Raw genomic sequence first — 20,165 nt, forward strand, 5'->3', positions numbered from 1 at the left:
TTTCAAGGTACAAGAACTATATATAAAAATCAATTGTATGGGGCCCCTGCGTGGCTCAGTCAGTGAAGCATCTGCCTTTTGCTCAGATCATGATCCCAGGGTCCTGGGATTGAGCCCCAAATTGGGCTCCCTGCTCAGCAGGGAGCCTGCTTCTCCCTCCCCCTTGCCTACTGCTCTGCCTGCTTCTCTGCAACTCTGTCTCTGTCAAATAAACACATCTTTAAAAAACTAAATAAAATAATTAAAACCAATTGTATTTCTATAAGTAAGCATTAGCAACAATCAGAAATTGAGATTTAAAAAAAAATGATGCCATTTGCAATGGCATCAAAATATACTGAATACAGATAGAACTGTTAAAAGATATGAAAGATTTACAGAATGCAAACGACAAACATAGTTGAGAGAAATTAAAGAGATAAATACCTGTAAAGATATAACTTGTCGATGGGTTAGAAAATTCAGTAGTGTTAAGATATCATTTCTTCCCAAAATGATCTATGGATTCAATGCAATCTCAATCAAAATCCCAGGGGGTTTTTTGATAGAAATTAGAAAGCTAATTTTCAAATTTAGAAATGCAAAGGACTTACACTAGACAATATAAAGTTGGAGTAACACTGTTTAAGACTTATTATAAAACTACAAATGATCAAAACAACGCAGCATTGACATTAAGTTAAACAAACGGATCAATAGAAGGAAACAGCATCCAGAAATAGTCCCGATTTTAAACAAAAACAACGAGTGGAGAAAGGATAGTAATTTTAATACATGGTGCTGGGATAATTGAATACCCATATCAAAAAAAATAAACTTAGTATCTCAATACCTCATAAAATACAAATTAACTCAAAATAGGCCATCGATTATAAAACCTACAACTATAAAATATCTAAAAGACAAGACGGGAAAATCCTTGTGACCCTGGCTTAGGCAAAGATTTCTTAAATACAACACCAAAGGTATGATTCCTAAAACAACAAATTCATAACCTAGACTCCACCAAAATCAAAAAATCTGCTCTTGGAAAGACACTATTAAGAGTGAAAAGACAAGCCACAGCCTAGGAGAAAATATTGGCAAAGCTTGGTTCTGCTGAAGGACTTGCATCCAGAATATATTTTAAAAAACACTCAAAATATCGATAAGAAAACAAATGACCCAATAAAAATATGGAAAAATATTTGAGCAGACACTGAACAGAACATATACAAATGGAAAATAAGCAAATGAAAACATATTCAACATCACTAGTCGTTAGGGCATTGCAAATTAAAATCACAATGTGCTACCACTGTATACATTCCAGAATCACTAAAACAGAGAAGGCCAACTGTCCCAGTGTTGGTGATGACACAAAGGCACCAGAGCTCCCGTACACTGCTAGTGTGAATGTACCATGGCACAAGCACGTGAGCAAACAGTTTGGCAGTTTCTTAAAAAGTTAAACATGTATCCACCATATCGTAAAGCCATTTTCTCCCTAGCTATTTACCTAAGAGAGAAAAGCATGGGACGTGCAAAGTCTTATACACAAATGTTCCTAGCAGTTTTATTTATAATAACACAACACTGGAAACAACCCAAACATCTATCAAAGGCGAACAAATGAGAAAATTCATGTCTACCTATATAAAAGAATATGATTCAGAAATAAAAAGGAATAATGCATCGATTGATATTCATTCATGTTGTTGTATCTAACACTTGTGCTGAATGAAAGAAACTAGAAAAAATACATTAAGTATGATCCGAAGTATACACATATAACATATATGTCATATATATGATATATATATATCTCACATATATATAGCTATGAAAAATGCAAACATCTACAGTAAGAGAAATAGCAGTGGTTATGTAGAGAGTGATGTCAGGGAGAGGAAGGAGGGAGGAATTGCAAAGGGGTATACTTAGGGAAGTTAGAGATAGAATTGTGGGTTGACTAATATAACAATCAATTGATTTGTCAATATATCATTCTACCGGTATGAGATATAAAGCAAGGAAAGTATTTCAACTTGTATAGGAAAAACAGACACACACACACAGAAATTAAGGTAGGCCCCCAAGGGAAGTGAATAACAAGCATAGAGATGTCTCTTGACACTGTTTTCTTTTTAGAAGCAGTAAATGGATCCTCAAGGATCAAAACAACAGGGCTGACTTCCTGACAGGCTCTGTTTATAACCCCTCAACAACTTCCACAAACACAATCAAGGATCCTTATCACAACCACTTCCACTTCTTTTCTCCTCTCCATCTAAGAAAATAAAGAGCTTTTGAGAAGCTTCAGCTTGGAATTCCCTTGCTGACCCAGATAAAAAGGTTATGAAGGGTTTGGAAGAGCAAAAGTCATAATCGACTAGCTTCTGTCCATAGCTCTCTTCGAAATTGCCACAGCCGTACACATTCAGCCAATTATTTCTCAAGCTTTTACTGGTCAGGCAGTGGTCCAAGTACTGCTGCAGGCATTTATCTCATTCGATAATCTTTACAACAGCCCTTTAGAAAGGGCATTATTAGGCCCACTTTATCACTAAAGAAATGGAGTATCAATTTCCTATGACTAATAAGAAAAAGCTGTTGACTCTAAATCCAATGTTTTTTCCATGCGCACCTGCCTACCACTCACCCCAATCAGGAAAATGATCCTTACTCTTCAGTATTTTCTACAGATTACCCAACATTAAAAATGTGACAGCACCCTCGCGGAAACTATACAAGCTAGCTAACGGAGGGAATTGAGTGGTCATGAGCCATCTCCAGACTGGCTATGGAGACAGGGCAAAACCTGTCCACACACCATGATCAGGAAATGTCTTCCTCCAGCTATGTATCCCAGGACCTGGCTCACTCACTCACTCAGTCCATCTCAACCTTTCCCAAATTTAACAAGTAAACCCAAAAAAGATGACTGCTGTCTTAACTCAGTCCCTTAACTCAGCCTGGGGTCATAAACACATTGATGTTCACAGCGCCCTCTGCAGTCAATACAGCAGGAATCCACCAGTATTTTGTTTCTTTTCCTTTTCCTTTTTTTTGTTGTTGTTGTTGTTTTGTTTTGTTTTGTTTTTTTGACAGCTCCTGCTCAGACTTGTGGCCAGTAAACATCATAGTTTCTTCTGTACAGAGGAGCTAAGTGGTAAAAGGTAAGTAGCAATACAGTCCTGTTAAATATATTAGTTGGAGCGTAAAACGGTGATGGCCGTTCCTGTTTTCTAGAAGAGTGCTGTGAGACCCCCTGACACAGAACTGCTCTGAGAGGGAATGGTTTCACTCAAAAGTCTAACATGATTGGTGTTTCGGTTTTTAAGAAGTTATATGCTGCTGCTTGGAAAATGGAGGGTAGAGGAACAAAAGGAGAAGCAAGGAGTTCTTTTAGGTTGCTGCTGCCAAAGTCCCAGGAAGAAAAGATGGTCATTTGAACTTGGGAGACAACAGCGAAGACAAAGAGAAGTGTATGACACGAGTCATAGTTTAGAAGCAGCAACATCTTGCTGGTGAACTGGACGTGAGGGGTAAAAGAAAGGAAGAGACGCAATTTAGACTAAACCAGGAAAAGTAACTTCTTGAACATTAAGCCGTTCAAAGTGCTGAAAATATTTTGAGGTGATGGACGAAGTGATTATTGCAAAAAATAACCTTTAGACGCATCCTGCAAAGCACTTTGATTAAAAATGCGCCAACCACAGGGTGCCTAACTGGCTCAGTTAGTTAAGCATCTGACTCTTGATCTCAGCTCAGGTCTTGACCTCAGGGTCTTAAGGTCAAGCCCTATGCTGGGTGTGGAGCCTAGGAAGGAAGGAAGGGAAAGGAAAGGAAAGGAAAGGAAAGGAAAGGAAAGGAAAGGAAAGGAAAGGAAAAGAAAAGAAAAATGCCCCGACCACAATTAGTAATACATTATTTTGACCTATTGAAAACTGAATGACATTTCAGAGTCAGTAGTAAAACTGTTAGGCCTAAAAAGGACCTTTTCTAACTTTATGGAACTTAGAGTCCATATGTGGCTTTCACATATTAAAACAAATTTATTCTGAGTCCCTCTTTCCATTCATTACCAGTTATGTATTGTCATGGCTTCGACGTTTGTTAACTGCCCCATTCAAAGAACAGGGCATTTGGAAATGCGGTTGCTTCAGGAAAGACCACATTCTGAAAATGCTCATCCTGAATGAGAATAGGGTAAAGTAACGCAAAGGTGTATTAGATATTTTATGTCTGCTTTAAGTTTGCCTTCAACTGATGAATACTTGGTATCTGAAACTTAGCCACAGTCCCAAGTCACACGTTCTTAAAATCAGAGAGGCAAGGGCATCTAGAAAGTGTAAGTCTATGGTCCAAGAACCAGAGCCTCTTCCTCCCACAGCTGAGGCTCTCAAAGACCCACTGTAGTATAAGACATAAACTAGCAGGATCTTGGGAAATTATATTGGCCACATGAGTTCCCCATGTCGTGAAAATCATACAAAATCCAGAAAAGATCTGTCTCAGAGAGGGAAGTTTTGTACACAGTTTAGAAGTTCCAAACTATTACTCAGTTTGCTGGTCCCTGATCATAAATCTTCCTCTCAAATCAACACAAGAATGCACTATCATCAAGGACTTTTCCCCTGACACTTCTGTCATTTTATTCATGGAAATCTTACTGTTTTTGAATACTCCAAAAGACCACTGTCAGACTCCTTGCATAACTATGCCAACTCTCAGAAATAGTTTGATTAACTGATACTACATTCCAGATAATGCACATGGATATTTTTCACGTTCCTTATGTATGCCCTATTTACAGAGGCTTCCATAACCAAGACCCAGGAGTAAGGGTGGGATTATATAACAAAGGTTGTGCTTTGTGGTGTGGTGTGGTGTTTTTTTTTTTTTTAAACTCAGAAAAACATGAAGCCGTTATGCAAACGTGTAACCATCCAAGGTCATTCTGCCTTGAGGCACTCCCAAACAGCGACTATAAGGGAGCAAAAAAAAAAGTTTTCTCTTCTTTTCAAGTTTCCTGCTACATGTACCTTAACATTAGAGCAGTAGTATCAGGTTCCACAGTTTATGGAATTAGAATAGAAACAGAAATAGAACATCTCTACAAAACAGAAAATTTTGTAGAGTCATATCCCCAGCCCAAACCATCAAAGACTTGTTTCCACAAAACCACATTAATGCTCATCTATCCCTGAAATGTACCCACCCTAGGTGGCTGGGGAACTATAGTAACAGAGGTGAGCTGCAGCTATTTCCTACAATTTGAGTGTTTTACTAGTGAAGCTGGTAGACTGCCTTACCAAACAGAATAATTGAGATTGTTAACTCCCTCAAAAGAGAAAGTGATTCCAATAGGCCCAAGGGTCGCTGCTCCAAGGCCACACAATCTGAGTCAGCTTTGCCCATAGCCCTGTTGGTGTGATCTCTTTCTGGGAACTGAAATAAGTGCATTATTCATTCATTTTATAGGTATTTATTAAAAGCTACCTAAGTGCAAAGCATTATGCTAATTCCCAAGCATTTCCGGTACACTAACTTACACAAACTGACTTCAAGCCTACGAAAAATTTCGATACGAAACTTCCTCTTCAGAAAGATGCTTCTGAGTGAGCCTTTCAAAGAATTCTCTCTGGGAGAGGCACATTGGAAATGTAGGTACAGTAAAGAAATGCCTTATTTAAATTATAAGGCTGATCACAAGACTCAATGTTCATGTAAGATGAACAACAAACTCCCCAGAAGTGGCTGTAAATTACATCATGCATTACAATGTTCTCATAAATCAACTTTGGGGACCGTTTTCTTTTTTTTTTTTTTTCCTCACTTCTGGACTACTGTCTTGAGAGCAGAGCAATTTTGATATAACCAGCTACTTTAGGAAAAAAGTTCTGACAAGAAGAGAACCACCCAGTCCAATATCACCAGAAGGAAACAAAAAAGGGAGAAGCCATTAAAACAGTCTATACAGCATTCCCCTGGCCCTGGTAAACATTGACCTTAACATTAGAAAAGAATGTAGACCATCAGAGCTCTTGTATATGGTCAATAGAAGTGAAAAATAGTGCAATAAGAACGGAACATTGTTTAGTTTAATAAAGTTGAAAATACACACTTCTGTGTCCAGCCTATAGAAACGAGTGCAAGTGTGAACCAGGAAAAATGAACTATATCTTCATGGAATTATTCCTGGTAGCTCCAAAGTGGAAATAATTCATCTTAGTGGAGGTTTATTCATAGAATGTAATAACATAGAGAAGTAAAAATGGGGAAACTACAGATAATGCAACAACACGAATTTCACAAACCTTACTGTTGAACAAAGAAGCCAGCCAAAAGTATAATTTCACTTACGTAAACTACAAAAACAAGCAAAACCAAATACTTTTGTTCAGGGATGCATACTTAGTTACTAAAATAAACAAAAACAAGGAAGTGATTACCATAAGGAAAGGACAGTGTTACAATTGGAAGGATAGAGAGGCAGAGGATACTGATTGGGATGGAGCATGAGGGAAGGTTCTAGAGTGCAAGTGTAGTCTCTTTCTTGACCTCAGTGGTTACCTCGGACATTTATGTTAATGATCAAGTTATAAGCTTATGTAGTAAGTATGTTTCCATACATTTCACAATAAAGAAACATCTCTGTCTACCCACTGATATTCACCAACTTCTTGTGTTTTTCAGTCCAAAAACTCAACTAGAACACTATTTCAGTATTAAAAAAAAATAGTAATTACTGAGATATAAGTGTTTATTGCATTCCACTGGGTGGTTTTGATATACATCTGGGTCCCTATCTACACAGACATTCAATAATGTGATGGTCTTTTCACAGCTCCCAGACCCACGAAAATCTCCAACACCTCCAGCATCATCACTGGCTTCAACCTCCTGGGCTTCCCTTGCCCCAGGGAAGGGCAGATCTTCCTCTTTCTGCTCTTCTCTGTTCTCTACCTCCTGACCCTCATGGGCAATGGGTCTATCATCTGTGCTGTGTACTGGGATCAGAGACTCCACACTCCCATGTACATCTTGCTCACCAACTTCTCCTTCCTAGAGATCTGGTATGTCACCTCCACTGTCCCCAACATGTTGGCCAACTTCCTCTCTGACACCAAGGTCATCTCCTTCTCTGGGCGCTTTCTCCAGTTCTACTTTTTCTTCTCCTTGGGCTCTACAGAGTGCTTTTCCTTGGCTGTTATGGCATTTGATCGGTACCTTGCCATCTGCCAGCCTCTACGTTATCCAACCATTATGACAGGACGTCTCTGCACCAATCTTGTGGTCAGTTGCTGGATACTTGGTTTCTTCTGGTTCTTGATTCCCATCATCATCATCTCCCAAATGTCCTTCTGTGGATCCAGGATCTTTGACCACTTCCTGTGTGATCCCGGTCCCCTGTTGGCCCTCACCTGTCCTAGAGCCCCTGTAATAGAGTTAACTAACTCTACCCTAAGTTCTCTGCTCTTAGGTATACCTTTTCTCTTTATCATGGTGTCCTATGCTCTGGTCCTGAGAGCTGTGTTGCGGGTTCCTTCAGCAGCTGGATGAAGAAAAGCTTTCTCCACCTGTGGGTCCCATCCAGTTGTAGTTTCACTGTTCTATGGCTTAGTGATGGTCATGTATGTGAGCCCAACATCCAAGCATGAAGCTGGGATGCAGAAGATGGTGACTTTGTTTTAGTCCATAGTAACTCCACTCATCAACCCTGTAATATATAGTCTGAGGAACAAAGATATGAAACATGCTATAAAGAAATTATTGGGAACCTAAAAGTAAGAGTCTTGGTTTAAAATATTTGGGGACAGAATCTGTTTTTAATTTCTTAGTTAAAAAGAAGACTCACATCACTCAGAAAATTGTCTATATTATTTATGAACTTTATACACCATACAGTTTATTTCCTAGATTTTATAGGGCTATAAAGAATCACAGAGATGCACTCCATCTCCCTAATTTTACAACTGATAGAGTCCTAGAATGATAAACTGAACTGAGTTTGTTGGAGAAGTTGAATTATAAACGTCTCCTGCCAAGCCAGAAAACCTCTCCACAGTGGTAGAAGAGAATAGAACCGTTTTATTATTGAATAATCATTAAAGCAAGGGAATATGTGTATCACGGCAATCTGTTAAGAGATGGAAAGACATAAAAATATCTCATTCCTTTATGTAGCCAAGCAACCACAACCCATTTACATACATGTTCTCAAGATAAATAGTAACTAGTCCTCAAGAAAGACTTGACAGCACCCTTTGTCACACATACTTCATCCTAGATTCACCTAGTAATTGGGATAGCCATCTGTGTTTGCCAGTTGGCTTCCAACAAAGGAAAAATAAACCTATCTATGCTACCTGGGATAGTTTTTCACATTGGAAGACAGGCCAAAAAAGCTAGGCTCCTACACCCCCACAGAAACTGGGAGACTGGGGCACTACCCACTTTGATGATTACACTTCAAAGAGACTTCCTAGGTCTTTGACAAAGACGTTCGTGCATCATAAAGCTGGCAAAAGGCTCATTTAGAAGATGTGGTTCATATATTCAATGGAATATTATTCAGGCATCAGAAAAGATGAATACCTACTATTTGCATTGACATGGATGGAACTGGGGGAGATTATGCTAAGTGAAATATGTCAAGCAAAGAAAGATAATTATCATATGGTTTCACTCATGTGTGGAACATAAGGAATAGCACAGAGGACCATAAGGGAAAGGAGGGAAAACTGAAGGCAAAGAAATCAGAGAGGGAGACAAACCATGAGAGACTCTGGACTCTGAGAAACAAACTGAGGGTTAAAGAAGGGTGGGGGCTGGTGTGCTGGGGTAGCTGGGTGATGGGTATTAAGGAAGGCAAGTGTTGTGATGAGCACTGGGTGTTACACACAACTAATGAATCATTGAACACTACATCAACAACAAATGATGTACTATATGTTGGCTAATTGAGCATAATAAAAAAAGGCTCATTCAGATTTTTAATTTTTACATTTCAAAGAGAGAAAAAGATAATTTAATTACAAGTTTTCTAAAGTCAATGCTCAAGGAAAAAAAGGGAGTGAGAGCAGAAAGTCTCTTCCCTTATTTTCAATAGGGATAATTCAGCCTCTATTTTTTCATTTGTATTTAGCCTCACAAATTACACAAGATTATAACTCTATGGCAAAACCTAAAGTTTTCTATTATCCTTTCAACAACAACAAATTGACCTAATTCTTCTGATTGAGCTTAAATTTCTGCCCTCCAGAAACTTAATGTTGGTAGCATCAATTATACACAAAAGATTAATAGGCAAATATATATATATATATATATATATATATATATATGTGTGTGTGTGTGTGTGTGTGTGTGTGTATACATATATATACATATATACACATATATATACATATATATATATAGATCTGAAGATAAAAATATATATCTTCAGATCAGTAAGAAAAATAGCATCAGCACAAAAGAAAAACTGCCAAATGTAAGAAAAATAAATAGCAGATGTTTTCAAATATCTAAAAAGACATTCTATTTTATTTGAACTGGAGAAATACAAAAATTGACGAAGATAAAACATCATGTGGGGGAAAACAGCAATCTCTTCCCTTGCTAGTAGAGCATAAGTTGTTAAAACAGCTATGGAGGACATTTTGACAAAAACTATCAAAATTTAAGGGACTTTTGACTCAGCAATTCCACTCTTAGATCGTGATTTGAGTAGTATACTCACATGTAAGAAAAATGGCCTATGTTCAAGAATATTGACTACTGTTTCTAATAGCAAAAGAGTAGAACAATCTAAATTCCTATCAATTAAGGATTGAATTACTATATATCCATAGAATGAAATATACTATATAACTGTAAAAATGAAGATCTGTACATGTCTATTGATCTAAAACTATCCTCAAAGTACATCATTAAAGGAAAAGCAAGATGGAAAAAACTCTCTATCTTGGGCTATCTTTCATGGGGAGAAAGATTATGGTAAATAGATATTTGTGCTCATAAATACATTATATGCTTCTTGAAGAAGAAAGAAGAAAGCAGAACAGTGATTGCTTTTGAGAAAGAGAACTGGGTATTTGGGGCCAGGAAAGAAGACATTCACTGCATATGCTTTTGTATTTTTGAAATTTCTCTCTATAAGCATGTACTGGATTTAAACAGACATTTAAACAATCAATGGTTTAACATTTAAAAAATAAATTTTAAAACTATTCCACTATGAAATTAGACCAGAGAAACATTTTTTCATAATTCTTTGATTCTTTGGGAAATTAGGAAGAGGACTGATTGTTGATGGAAAATGAAAAAGAAGAAAACTGACAACCTCTTGATGTCATCTCACTAAAATTCTTTGGTTCTGTTAGAACAAAGTAGAAATGTCTTCCTCCTCTGAGGACCTATGAGAGTACATAAACTATGAAAAAGTGAAAGTGGCTATATTTTTATTCTCGTTGTACCATTTTTCTCCATGAGCCCTTACTCATTAAAACAACTAAATATAGTTAATACGCTAGGGACTGAGCTAGAAGATGACTAACACACAGACGTGAGGAAGACATATCTCCTTCTCTTGTGGGGCTCACAAACAAGTGGTAAATGGACAAGATGTGTTAGCAACAAAGAAATCATAAGTTGATATGGGAGCAAGTGAAAAAAGAGTACGGTAAAAGCCAAGAGTATTAAGGGGTGAGAAAGCATGACAAGTTCTGAAAAATGCATTCAACCATTCAGAGATCACAATCTATCTACAAGTATATTGCAATACACAGAAAAGAAGTGTTTCTAGAATAGGTGTCCATACGGCACTTACTACTCATGATTACTAATCATGATTTATGATTGGCAACACCTATTGATATACTAATGAGTGATGAACATCCTTAATCAAGGTAACTATGGCTCCAAGATGCAATATAATTCACAATTCAACAATTAAGATAAATAGATGTTAAAGAGAATTGGAGAACAATAAAAAATGCCTGGCTGACTGAGCATAATTTTTAAAATGTCTTTTGCATATTGAAATATAAAAATCAATCTTTGAAGAACAAAGTACAATTATTATACTAATATTTAACATATTACATTCAGAACTTATTCTTTCAGCCAGAACACCAAAATAGTTTAAATGGCAATGTTGAGGTAATAATATGGAGGTCTCTTTTTCCTATTTTTTTCTAATCTTAGGCTTTATTTTAAAATGTTTCTCTATCAAGTAATTATACATTAATAATTTTATTTGTTATAATAAATTATCTTTAATTATAATAAGAATGATAAATCTGGCTCAGAGTTTCCCCAGATCAAAAGAACTGGCATAACTTACGGATATTCATCTACATAAAATCTCACTAACCAAGTTGTCCCTTACTTTCTTCTAATAAAGCTTATCACTTCAAAACGTGTTTTCTGAAATTTCTCAGAATTAAACTAAGAGAGAGCGCTAAGTCCCTTGAGAGAATGGGGGCAGGGCAGGAAGATTAAATAATGAACACTTCAGAGTGGCTAGCAAGAGAAAGGCCTCTTGGCCCATCAGCTTCATTTCAGTCAGTCTCATGGGTACTGCACTCTGATATCAGCTGATAAGATGTAAATCGTGATGAAGTCATTCTAGCAATACGGCAAACTGAAGACATATCAATCACAGACTGCAGGTTCGTATGCCTCACATTCCAAGGTAATATGTCCCCAAAAAGTTGGCAGACTTTATTTTTACTATTTAAATGGATTTATCTAACAAGTGTAAATGAACACCTAGAGTAAGTTGGTCTGCAAAAGATAATAAAAATCACAACTCAGAACCCAGTTTTATTTAAATACAGATACAGATACATACATATGTAAGTGCGTATGTACATTTGTGTGTGTATATTTGAGAAAATATGAAAAATAATTCTAAAGAAATAACACAAAGGATCAATACACTACAGAAGAAGTTTCCACATTTTACGTCGTGATAGACCACATGAAATATATTTGTGGTCATAATTAACAAAAAGAGAAACAGAGAATTTTGTTACAGCTGATCGTTGCACCTACTGTTACTAACAGCATACGATGATGTGCAAATATCTTGAACTTCATCCTTAAAAATAGCTGACCAGAAACGTGCAGGAAAAGGAGAATATTGTGAAATAAATACCATCAACTCTCCTGAGGATTTAGTTGTCACCGATGTTTTTGTTTTCCATCCTCTTATGTGACAAGTTTCCCATATAAAGTGTATGCTTTTAAAGTAATCATTGCTGAAAATACAAATACAAGCCAAGACTGATTGAAATTTGCAACAAGTTTTTCCCATCTACACATTATAAATGGTGATTAGGTGCCTATGTCAGCACACAGTATCCTATCCAATCCATGATGTACTTGCTCGTAGCATAGATGTGTTCTGAGATCTAAATACAGGTACCAGGAGGGGTAGGAATAGCAAATAAAACGGAAGAAAAATAAGCACAGAAACACATGGATACTCTTGCATACAATTAACTTGTAAACCTGCTATTTGGATATTGAATTCAGCTCACTCCAGGTGGGTTCTCCTGCTTTCAGAGTCAGGGTGTTCTTTCAAGCCTTTCAGAGGGTAAAATGACTCACTCAGCAAATACGTGGCTGGAATTGTGTGTGTGCATAGGTAAGTATGGCTGGAGCAGGGAACTCTGAGAAGCAAGACTTGAAGATAGGGCAGAGCTGTGCTGCAGGGGCTTTACTGACCAGGCTATAGACTTCGAGTTTTACACTGTGGGTAGGGGAAATGTCAAAGGTGCTTCAACAGGATGTGAGATGTTTAGGAGGAAATCTCCTTCAAGGAGTGTGAGCTGTGCTAAAAGATCTGCTCCTTTGTTGAGGATGAAGAAAAATTGAAGTCTATGCCCCAAGGGCAGCTTCTCTGCACACTGCTGCAGAATGACCCTGCTATGTGGCCCCCTTGGCCAAGAGCATCCTCAGGCTGGTAAGTGTTCCAGAGAGGCAGGATTCTTCAGTGAAACTGTTTTAACTCAGAACCTTGATCTGAAAGAAGAGGAGGTCATGGTGGTCTTGGGAAGACAGTGATTCCACAGTCCCTTGGCTAAGGTCCCCCAACCGATGTGTTTCTGGTAGGGAGAAGGGGAATCTGTCCCCAAAACCCACGATTGACATCAATGTGTCAGAAGTCCAAAAAATAAACTTCTGTAACACTGGTACCTTATCTAGGGTCCTGTTTGGCAGAATTTCCCTTGAGCATATGACAGATATGCTGAACAGGTTGGTGAGGGAGCAATTGCTATTGATTGCATCTCTGGCTATCTCTAAGAGATTTAGACCCAGTAAAAATATTACTTCCTCCACCACTGGGGAAAACAAAGACAGAAATGAAGGTACAAGGGTCTCCAGAGAAGGTAGGGAGTAAGCAAGGGAATAAGTAGCACAGACCTGTCTCCTGGCACTGTTCCCCTTCTAGAAAGAGTAAATGAATCCTCAAGGAGCAAAAGACAAACTCTGCTTATAATTCCTGGATCCTACAGCACATACATCCACTCATCTCCATTCCAACCTATTTTACACCTTCTCTCCAGCTGGTTGCCACAAAGGCAACTACTTCTACTCTCAGAAAAGCCTATAAGAAACTGGCTGAGAAGTTTCCGTTGGGATTCCCTTTCCTGCTTCAGGAAGGAAGGGACTGTAGTGCTTAGAGAGGGAAAAAATATTAAAATAGAGCTGGAGTATCTACATCTCTGAAAAAAGTTTCCCGCTAATTCTGCTACAGTCTTACAAAACACATCTAACATTTATTATATGCCAGATATCAACAAAGTGCTTCCACCTTGTCAATTCGTTATATCATTTAGCTGTCTTTATACCAACCCTTCGGGGAAGGCATTATCACCGCCATCTGACATTTGAGGAAGCTAAGAGATAAGAAATAACTGGCCTGTAGAATTTCCCACAACAATGCAGTGTAAGTGCTGGAATTCAAATCCTGGGCTCCCATATTCAAATCCCGGGCTACTTCTATTATGCCGCATTGCCTACAGCTTATCAGCAATGGATAAGTACACTTACTTTCAAGGGCTTCCAAGAAAGTTTCTACAATGGGATAGAGGGCTATATATCACTAACTGGTTGCCAGTCATTTTACAAATACTATTTAATCCTCAAAGCACCCTCTGGAGTCAATACTCGCACTCTCTCTACCTTACGGAAAAGAAACCAAATCATAGAAAGATGAATATGCATTCACAGCTGGAAATGGGGAAGGTAGGATTTGACCCCAGATGTGGTCCTCCATGGAGCAGCCCCGCCCGCCTACCTCCCCCCACACCCGTCCCTCCCACCAGGTGTAAGGCAGAGGGTTATGCTCACAGGGAAATTGGCTGGCTGGCTGCCTGAAGAACTTAACTAGTGAGGATACCAAGACTCGCACTCCACCATGTTTCTGGGACCAGCTGGATGCGTCAAGATTATGGATAATACTTTCACAAGTTAAAAAGTGAAGCTTCTTTGTTTTGTTTTGTTAATTCTCTGTCGGAGCAGCCTGAGTGCATAGACACAGTTGAGGCTCCCGTGTTCATGTTTCCACAACGTTGGCCACACCACCTCTGAGGCCAATTCAGGGGCACCCAGCCAACTTAGACTGACAGTTAACACAGCATCTGCTTTCTACGCTTAGGACCGAACTGAAAAACGGTGAGTAACAACACAGCTTAGCAGAAATACCTCTATCTTTAACCACATTGAATTTCATTAGTATTAGCATAAAATATTTTACACATTTCCTATTTTCCAAGACAGTTTTGTCAGGCTATTACCTGGAAAACTATTCTGCAAGCTGTCCTGTGTCTTGTATCTTCATAGATAATACAACATCCAGCAAGGGTTTTCATTCCAGGATTATATATCACTTCTAGATTTGCAAGTCCAACTATCCTGTGCAGTCTGGGCATTCCTAGAATAACAACAAACATCTCAGACATGAATAGGATTAAGAATTCTGTGGTTCAGTTCCCACTCTACACTTAAGAAACTAAGAGATGTTAAATTACTATGCTAGATCCATAAACAAGTTAGTTTTTTTTTTAATCAACAGAATTGAGGCCTTTGTGTTTCTACTTTTCCACTCTGCCAGCCATTCTTTAGCAATTGAAGAGATCACTTAAAAAGAGAAGAGCTTCTCTTACCAAGAACATTCAATCTCTCATAACCCCCTTTCAAATAGATTCCCTGAAATCTAGTAATTCAAGGTAATACACAGAAGTTACTGAAGAATACATTCCTGCAAATTTCACTCACATTAATTTTTGGTTCCCATGGTGTAAAAATCACTTTCATATAAATAATATCATTTTAAGGCTTAGAACATATTTCTCCTAAAATGACTTTTATAGATATTTTTAAAAGCTTTTATTATTCTCTTCATTACAAGTCATGTATTTTTCCAAAGTTTCATATGATACATGTATTTCACAATCAGAAAATTTTTTTTGAAAAAAAGAGCAGTTATACAATTTATTAAATACCTACTATGTGCCACAACTATAATCAAACAATGAATTCAACAGACAAGTACTCTGACTTCATTCAACTGGCAAATACAACAAATAAGTAAAGAAATAAAATAATTTCAGATCTTGAAAAGTGCTAAAAAGAAAACAAATAAAAATTTAGGAACGAAAGAATGGCAGAGGAACTAACATCGAGTGTTCTGAAGAAGAGAATATTTGTAGTGAAACCTGAAGAATGGGTTCCAGAGGAGATTCCCAGACCAAGAAAAAACAAAAACAAAAACCTAGAGTAAAAGCACCTGGTCAGAGATGGGCTTCGCTTATTCTAGTACAGAAAGAAGGCCCATGTAACTGAGTAAGTAGAAAGAGGGAAAGGCAGACAAGGGGAAAAGGAGGAAGAAGGGGAAAAAATGGTGAAGTAGGTGAAAGCCGGATCATTGAGGGGCTCATGCTCCATAAATAGGAACTTGGATTCTATTCTAGGTTGGGGAAGTTACTGAATGTTTTTACACAAAGAAATGACACAATCTTATTTACATTATTAAAAGGTCAGTATAGCTGCTGTAGAGAATTGCTTGTAAAGACACAAAGGCAGGAAGAAAAGAGATCATTCAGGAGGCTTTGTAGTAATCCAGAGAAATAATAATGGTAGTTTGAACAAGGAGGTGCAGGGGAAAGAGAAAAGCAGATGCATCAAGACAAATTTTAGAAAAAGAACAAATGGAAATTGCAACTGAGTTATAAAGGATGAGAAAGGGAGATATGAAATTAAAATATACAGAAAAAAAAGAAAACCCTCAAAGATTTACTCAACTATCCACATTTCCAGTAATGAGATGGTCAAATAGATGACTGAGTATAAATTGAGATTTGAGGAAACCCAGCAACACAATCCAAACCAAAAACACACAGTCACTACTAAGCAACAGATTCCTTGAATTGATTAAATCCAGGTATCATGTCTGTAAATTAATATTATAAACTCACAAGTTTCATAAAATTTCTGTTTTAACTTCTGAGACTGGATAGCCTGAGTTCATGGGTTATATCAAATCCCACCCTCTGCTGCTTGTGAGTAAGCAATGTACCAAGTCACTCCAATATTAGTTATAACACATTCTACAAAAAGACAGGCAAATTAGGATAAAAATTTTTCTCCAACAAAGGCAAGAAGTCCTGAATATTTTTATCCTACATGAAAAGAGTTGTTTTACAAATAAGAGATTTTAAATAAAACCTGCTTTCAGCTCCCCTTTATGAGAAATAAGTATATAATCATTTGGAACTTAACCTGAGCTCTGACACCGCTGATTTTAAAGCTAGGCGAATGCATACAGAAGATGGAGCTCATAATGCAGTCATCATCTCCCCATCCCTTCCAATCCTAGCAGAGGCCAGGAAAGCCCTGTGGTAATACACATTGAGACAGAGATGGTTAGAATCTTAGAAGTTCTTAGGGGACGCATGAGTACCCCTTAACCTGGCAATCAAGTCAATGTCCTAAACAAACTTGACCAGAGAAGGGGTTCCAGCACACCACTGCATCCTTACCCCAGAGAACAGACCTTTTCCAATATGTTCAGATTATTGATGTTAGTTTTATTTTTTAGGATATCTACCCAAATGGCCTTAGGTGATATTTTTTCAGGTAGTTTTCTCCAGCAAACTTGATGGATTTGCCCAATGAATTGGGACAAAATGGCATTAGAGTGAATCACCAGGTTAGTTTAAAATATAGCTAAATGTCAAATAATTTTTAAGTGACATCAAAAGTCCCACATTTTTCTTGCTCCAGAATCACATGACGAACAAGGCACCTGCCTACAAGCAGGTGCATTAGGTGACTGTTCATGGAGTTCCTAAAGGCAATACATTTATCCATTCATTAAAAAAAAAAATTACAGAAACCCTTCTAAACATGAAGATCATCTGTACCCCCAGTCATCTCCATGACACTGCTGCTAGACATAACAAGAACCTCAGCCTACTCTTAAAAAGGCATTTGTCAAGAAGAGAGTTAACCCAGTATATTTAGTTTAAGAGGAGAGAAAAAGAATTACACATAGTAATGTCAGTCTACACTGCATTCTCCTACCTGGGAAAAGCTAAATGCAATAAGGATTTTTAATCTATTTTGTTCACTGCTGTATCTCTAGTATCTATAATAAAATACCTAGCAAGCAGTAAACATTCATTAAATATTGAATTCATAATGAATAAATAAACTAATCTCAGTTTCTTCTTTGGACAAAGAAAATGGAGTCCTGAGTCCTGAGTCCTGCTGCTGTTCCAGGAATATTCAGTAATTATGGGTTCTTTCATCACTCCCAGATACATGAAAATCTCCAACACCCCCAACACCTCCAGCATCATCACTGGCTTCAACCTCCTGGGCTTCCCTTGCCCCAGGGAAGGGCAGATCTTCCTCTTTCTGCTCTTCTCTGTTCTCTACCACCTGACCCGCATGGGCAATGGGTCTATCATCTGTGCTGTGTACTGGGATCAGAGACTCCACACTCCCATGTACATTTTGCTCACCAACTTCTCCTTCCTAGAGATCTGGTATGTCATGTTGGCCAACTTCCTCTCTGACACCAAGGTCATCTCCTTCTCTGGGCGCTTTCTCCAGTTCTACTTTTTCTTCTCCTTGGGCTCTACAGAGTGCTTTTCCTTGGCTGTTATGGCATTTGATCGGTACCTTGCCATCTGCCGGCCTCTACATTATCCAACCATTATGACAAGACATCTCTGCACCAATCTTGTGGTCAGTTGCTGGATACTTGGATTCCTCTGGTTCCCAGTCCCTATCATTGTTATTTCTCAAATGTCCTTCTGTGGATCCAGGATCATTGACCACTTCCTGTGTGATCCAGGTCCCCTATTAGCACTCACCTGTGCCAGAGCCCCAGTAATGGAGTCTTTTTTTGGATGATTTTAAGTTCCTTACTCTTATTTATTCCTTTCCTCTGCATCATGGTGTCCTGTGCTCTGGTCCTGAGAGCTGTGTTGAGGTTGCCTTCAGCAGCTGGACGAAGAAAAGCTGTCTCCACCTGTGGGTCCCATCTGGCTGTGGTTTCATTGTTCTATGGCTCAGTGATGGTCATGTATCTGAGCCCAACATCTGAACATGAATCTGGGATGCAGAAGCTTGTGACCCTCTTCTATTCTGTAGGAAGCCCACTCATTAACCCAGTGATCTACAGTCTGAGGAACAAAGATATGAAACATGCCCTTCAGAAATTTCTAGGAATATAAAAATTTTGACCTTGGTAAAAAAAAAGAGAAAAATCTTTGGGTAACTGGCCTACCTTCATACTTCTTCAGGTGAAAAAAAATTAATAACCAATACCACTCTGAGAATTGTTCAAACTTATCATTGAACTTATTCATTGTGGGTGTTTATACTTTTCCTAGAATCATCAGAGCAAGAAAGGACTCAGAAACATTATCCAATTCCCTCATTTTATAGATGAAGAAGCTGGAGAATGGAAATTTTGTCACCGGCTCTGGTCATAACTTTATAATGAACAGAAAAATCTTTTTTTATTTTTTAAAGAGCTGCTCTTTCTACTCATAAAGAAAGAAATACCTAATAAACTATAAGAAAGCATTTTTGCCATTCCGATATGCAGCCATCAAAGAGTCTTTCATCCAAGGAGGGAGAAATATATATATTACTGATAGAAATGTAAACTGGTACAATGTCTACTTGGAACAAATCACAAACAATTTAACAAACTTTAAAATGCACGTTATCCATTAACCCAGAAATTACACTCACTCCTAAATACCTGGTCTACACATACAATCATACATACATGAAAATATGCGTGACGAAGACTATTCATTGTTGCAGTGTTGTAATAGCAAATTACTAGAAACCCCTTAAATGCCCATTTATTGAGATCTGTTTAGGTAACTTATGATGTGCCCATGCAATAGCAAATGATACTTTTTTATATGAGAAGTTTCAATGTACAGATATGGAATCACTTACAAGTTATATTGTTAAGTGCATAAATGATGTATAGCTGTCATTTATGTATGAAATTATAAATTTGTGCATTTTTGTTTAAAAAGGATAGACTTTGCTTTCAAAGGATAGATATGAAGCCTAACAATGGTGGCACTTGGGAAGAGAGGATGGAGGGTGTCTTGGATACAAAAGAAAAGATTTATTTCCTCTGTGTACTTTGTTATCCTGGATACAAAATTTTATTGCTGATGATGATGTCATCTCTCCTGGCAAATTTTCCAAGAACTGGATCCTGAGGAACAGTTCCTTCACAATTCCTGGGTTCCTTGAGGAATCTATAAAGCAGGCCGCCTTCCATAGCATATGAAGGAGCCAGGATCTAAGAGCCCACAGACATCATTTCATTCAGACTTCTTAGTTCTGGAAAGAGCAAGTGGGAATCACTTTGTCATCTGAGAATTTGTGGGAGGAAATAAACTGCATTAAAGTTATAGCCAGACTCTTTTCAGAACTATTATATTTATATTCTTTATTGTTTACTCATTCATTAAAAACATTTAACGAGGGGGGCGCCTGGGTGGCACAGTGGTTAAGCGTCTGCCTTCGGCTCAGGGCGTGATCCCAGTGTTCTGGGATCGAGCCCCACATCAGGCTCCTCCGCTATGAGCCTGCTTCTTCCTCTCCCACTCCCCCTGCTT

At 38.0% G+C, this 20,165-nt stretch overlaps 2 pseudogenes; both read left to right on the forward strand.

Annotated features, from left to right (window-relative positions):
* Positions 1 to 1,286: 1,286 nt before the first annotated feature.
* LOC125281710 (olfactory receptor 11G2-like) lies at positions 1,287 to 7,770 on the forward strand (annotated as a pseudogene).
* Positions 7,771 to 17,793: 10,023 nt separating this feature from the next.
* Positions 17,794 to 18,746, forward strand: LOC113249150 (olfactory receptor 11G2-like; annotated as a pseudogene).
* The last annotated feature ends 1,419 nt before the right edge of the window (positions 18,747 to 20,165 follow it).

This window comes from Ursus arctos, unplaced genomic scaffold (genome assembly GCF_023065955.2).
Source record: "Ursus arctos isolate Adak ecotype North America unplaced genomic scaffold, UrsArc2.0 scaffold_6, whole genome shotgun sequence".
NCBI classification, from domain to species: domain Eukaryota; kingdom Metazoa; phylum Chordata; class Mammalia; order Carnivora; family Ursidae; genus Ursus; species Ursus arctos.